At 57.4% G+C, this 5,000-nt stretch overlaps 1 protein-coding gene across 1 annotated transcript in view; it reads right to left on the bottom strand.

Moving 5' to 3' along the window:
• LOC310791525 (stonustoxin subunit beta-like) overlaps positions 1-5,000 on the bottom strand; it is a gene marked incomplete at both ends in the record, with an annotated part of 27,064 nt that overhangs the window by 738 nt on the left and 21,326 nt on the right. The gene's annotated exons all lie outside the window — the stretch shown is intronic.

Raw genomic sequence — 5,000 nt, 5'->3', positions numbered from 1 at the left:
TATTTGAACCAGTATGAATATGACTTCTATAAAAATGACCATATAGAGTCCTGGGGCCGGTTGCACCAACTGGTCTTACACTGGTCTTAAGCTAAGTTGGTCGTAACTTTACGACCTAACAGCTACGCCGGTTGCACCAAGACGACTTAAGCCTTATTTTCACTAAGACCAGGCGTAACTCCTACGCCTCGTCAGGAGGAGGCGTAGCAGAGATCTCCGCGGAGACCTTTTTGACCGTCATCGTCGTAACACCGCCAGTTCGCCGTCTTTGAAAGCACGACGTTAGATTATAACTAACTAGTTGTGTGGCTTAGCCTTCCCAAATGTTGCCGTTACTTTTTTAGAATGTAATACATAGAATTGGGAACGTTACATTCAATTTCATTCAGACTCCCTGACACTAATCGCCGCCGCCATTTTCCCCCGGGGCTTCCACAGGAGGAGGGGGGTGGGAGGAGGGAGGGTGTAGTGACGCACATACAGTAGTGGGTGACGGCGCGAGGCACATGTGGGCCAATCAGAGGGCATTCCCCGACAATTCACATGAACGCGCATTGCTACGACCAGCGTAGTTAAGACCAGAGTAAGCCGTGTTGGTGCAACAGGCGTAAATCCATGGTCTTAACTAAGACCGACGTAGGAGTTACGACCAGGCATAGTTAAGACCAGTTGGTGCAACCGGCCCCTGGTGTCCTTAAAGTCCCTGGAAACCAAAATCCACAAAAACGTTCTAACTATGTTATTTAGGGTCTTATGTTAGTAATTTTGTGCCTCCGAAATTATTATACATTACTTTCAACCGAAAGCCTTAAAATCGACACTTTTCTACAAGATTCTACAAAGTACTTCCTCATTGAAGACAGCAGTGCGCGAGGTGCTAAAACGCAGGAGCTTATGACGTCATAAGCTCTATATAACCTTTGTACACGCGCGCAATCCGCACCCACCCTCCTTTTGTCCGTTCTTTGCCCCCAGTGACAGCGCTCCCTCGCTGTCCGTCTGCCTCCCACTCTGTGTGCCGACGTGCCAAGCGCTATGCTTCTCTCTCTCTCTCTCTCTCTCTCTCTCTCTCTCTCTCGGGACTAGTGAGAGAGAGAGCACAGAGAGAGACACACAGGCTGGTGACGCGAGGTTACTCTCTCTCACACACACACACACACACACACACACACACACACACACACACACACACAAACAGACACTCCACAGCACGAGTGCTGTGTCACTCGATCTCTTTCTCCATTTCCCTCCCCCCCTCTGTCTCGCGCTCTCTCTCTCTTGGAAAACCTGCTGCAGACGGGACACGCCCACACATTCCGCGGGAGAAAATACACTCTAAAAAATAATTGATTCTGATGAGTTTTGCCACGACTGTCAAACCTAAATTTATATACTTTGCGACGTTCATCATCGTTCAAATTTGGCTGGTGGCTTATTAACATAGGGTCCTGTGATGTGATGAACTCAAAATGCTAAATAATAAAGAAATATTTCTGGTTTCCAGGGACTTTAAAGCAGCAAAACAAGCAGACTAACACTTTACTAAAGACATGAACTCTCTCTCTCTCTCTCACTCACACACACACACACACGCATGCACGCACACACGCATGCACGCACACACACACACACACACACGCACGCACACACACGCACGCACACACACACACGCACGCACGCACGCACACGCATGCACACACGCACGTGCACACGCACGCACGCACACACATACACACACACACACACACACACGCACGTGCACACACACAGACACACAGAGGGGGGAGAGAGACGGAGGGAGAGAGGAGAGAGAGGGAGAGACTGAGGGAGAGAGGAGAGGGAGAGAGAGAGACTGAGGGAGAGAGAGGGAGGGAGAGGGAGAGAGAGAGGGAGGGAGAGGGAGAGAGGAGGAGAGGGAGGGAGAGAGACTGAGGGAGGGAGAGAGGAGGAGAGAGAGACTGAGGGAGAGAGAGGGAGGGAGAGAGGAGGAGAGGGAGGGAGAGAGACTGAGGGAGAGGAGATGGAGAGAGACACACACACACCTCTCCAGAAAAACACATCACCCCCCCCACACACACACCGCCCCTAATCCTCTCTCTATTTCAAGCACAATCAATATGTAAATGGTAAATGGTAAATGGCCTGCATTTATATAGCGCTTTTATCCAAAGCGCTTTACAGTCAGTAGGTACATTCACCCATTCACACACCGATGGCGGCAGCTTACCACGCAGGGTGCTGCCACACCAACGGGAGCAATTTGGGGTTCAGTGTCTTGCCCAAGGACACTTCGACATGCAGACTGGAGGAGCCAGGAATCGAACCACCGACTCTTTTATCCAAAGCGATTAGTGGACGACCCGTTCTACCTCCTGAGCTACAGCCGCCCCATATACAGTATATATCTGTATATATTTCAATACAAAATATTGTTGACACGGTTGTTGTTGGAACTACCTGTATTTTGTTACAGTAACATCATGTTTCTGTTCTCTTCCTCCTCTCTGTCCTCTCCCCTCTCTCACATTCCCCCTGCTCTCCTTCCCCTGCACCCTCCCACCTCTCCTTCTCTGTTCTCTCCTCCTCTCTGTCCTCTCCCCTCTCTCACATTCCCCCCTGCTCTCCTTCCCCTGCACCCTCCCACCTCTCCTTCTCTGTTCTCTCCTCCTCCGCGTTTTCCCCCGCCTCCTTCTCCCCCCCCCCTCTGCTCCTTCTCCTTCTCCTCTTCTCCCTATCTTTCCGAATCCCTGCCACTTCCTGCTCTCCCCTCTCTCAGATTCCCCCTGCTCTCCTTCCCCTGCACCCTCCCACCTCTCCTTCTCTGTTCTCTCCTCCACATTTCCCATCTTCTCCCCACCCTCGCACTAATCCGGGCCCGTATCCTACTCCCTCCCCCCCCCCCAACCCTAGACCCTACCTCTACCCTGGCTCTCCCTCCCCTGCACCCTCCCGTCTCTCCTTCTCTGTTCCCTCCTCCGCATTTCCCCCTGCGTCTCTCCTTCTCTGTTCCCTCCTCCTTCGCGTTTCCCGTTTTCTCCCCGCCTCCTCCCTCTCACATTCCCCCTGCTTCTCTGTGGGGAGGGGGGGGGGGGGGATGTGGAGGAGGAGGGAGCAGAGAGGTCTGTTCCCTCCCCCCGCCTCCTCCTCTCGCGTTCCCCCTGCTCTCCCTCCCCTGCGCCCTCCCGCCTCTCCTTCTCTGTTCCCTCCTCCTCCGCGTTTCCCATTTCTCCCCGCCTCCTCCCTCTCGTGTTCCCCCTGCTCTCCCTCCCCTGCACCCCTCCCACCTCTCCTTCTCTGTTCTCTTCCTCCTCTCTGTCCTCTCCCCTCTCTCACATTCCCCCTGCACTCCTTCCCCTGCACCCTCCCACCTCTCCTTCTCTGTTCTCTCCTCCTCTCTGTCCTCTCTGGGGGGGAAGGGGGGGGGGGGATGTGGAGGAGGAGGGGGCAGAGAGGTCTGTTCCCTCCCCCGCCTCCTCCTCTCGCGTTCCCCTGCTCTCCCTCCCCTGCACCCTCCCACCTCTCCTTCTCTGTTCTCTCCTCCTCTCTGTCCTCTCCCCTCTCTCACATTCCCCCTGCACTCCTCCCCCTGCACCCTCCCACCTCTCCTTCTCTGTCCTCTCTAGGGGGGGGGGGGATGTGGAGGAGGAGGGGGACAGAGAGGTCTGTTCCCTCCCCCGCCTCCTCCTCTCGCGTTCCCCCTGCTCTCCCTCCCCTGCACCCTCCCACCTCTCCTTCTCTGTTCTCTCCTCCTCTCTGTCCTCTCCCCTCTCTCACATTCCCCTGCACTCCTTCCCCTGCACCCTCCCACCTCTCCTTCTCTGTTCTCTCCTCCTTTCTGTCCTCTCTGGGGGGGGGGGATGTGGGGGAGGAGGGAGCAGAGAGGTCTGTTCCCTCCCCCGCCTCCTCCTCCCGCGTTCCCCCTGCTCTCCCTCCCCTGCACCCTCCCACCTCTCCTTCTCTGTTCTCTCCTCCTCTCTGTCCTCTCCCCTCTCTCACATTCCCCCTGCACTCCTTCCCCTGCACCCTCCCACCTCTCCTTCTCTGTTCTCTCCTCCTCTCTGTCCTCTCTGGGGGGGGGGAGGAGGAAGCAGAGAGGTCTGTTCCCTCCCCTGCCTCCTCCTCTCGCGTTCCCCCTGCTCTCCCTCCCCTGCACCCTCCGCCTCTCCTTCTCTGTTCTCTCCTCTCTGTCCTCTCCCCTCTCTCACATTCCCCCTGCACTCCTTCCCTGCACCCTCCCACCTCTCCTTCTCTGTTCTCTCCTCCTCTCTGTCCTCTCTGGGGGGGGGGGGGGTGTGGGGGATGAGGGGGCGGAGAGGTCTGTTCCCTCCCCCGCCTCCTCCTCTCGCTTTCCCCCTGCTCTCCCTCCCCTGCACCCTCCCACCTCTCCTTCTCTGTTCTCTCCTCCTCTCTGTCCTCTCCCCTCTCTCACATTCCCCCTGCACTCCTTCCCTTGCACCCTCCCACCTCTCCTTCTCTGTTCTCATCCTCCTCTCTGGGGGGGGGGGATGTGGAGGAGGAAGGGGCGGAGAGGTCTGTTCCCTCCCCCGCCTCCTCCTCCCGCGTTCCCCCTGCTCTCACTCCCCTGCACCCTCCCACCTCTCCTTCTCTGTTCTCTCCTCCTCTCTGTCCTCTCCCCTCTCTCACATTCCCCCTGCACTCCTTCCCCTGCACCCTCCCACCTCTCCTTCTCTGTTCTCTCCTCCTCTCTGTCCTCTCTGGGGGGGGGGGGGGGGGGGGGGGAGGAGGGGGCGGAGAGGTCTGTTCCCTCCCCCGCCTCCTCCTCTCGCGTTCCCCCTGCTCTCCCTCCCCTGCACCCTCCCACCTCTCCTTCTCTGTTCTCTCCTCCTCTCTGTCCTCTCCCCTCTCTCACATTCCCCCTGCACTCCTACCCCCTGCACCCTCCCACCTCTCCTTCTCTGTCCTCTCTAGGGGGGGGGGGGGGGGGGGGGGGGGGGGGGGGGGGGGGGGGGGGGGGGGGGGGATGTGGAGGAGGAGGGGAC

Source organism: Poromitra crassiceps (genome assembly GCF_964638095.1).
Source record: "Poromitra crassiceps genome assembly, chromosome: 16".
Lineage (NCBI taxonomy): Eukaryota > Metazoa > Chordata > Actinopteri > Beryciformes > Melamphaidae > Poromitra > Poromitra crassiceps.
Note: the sequence above shows the minus strand (reverse complement) of the source record. Positions and strands in the feature narration are given on the sequence as shown.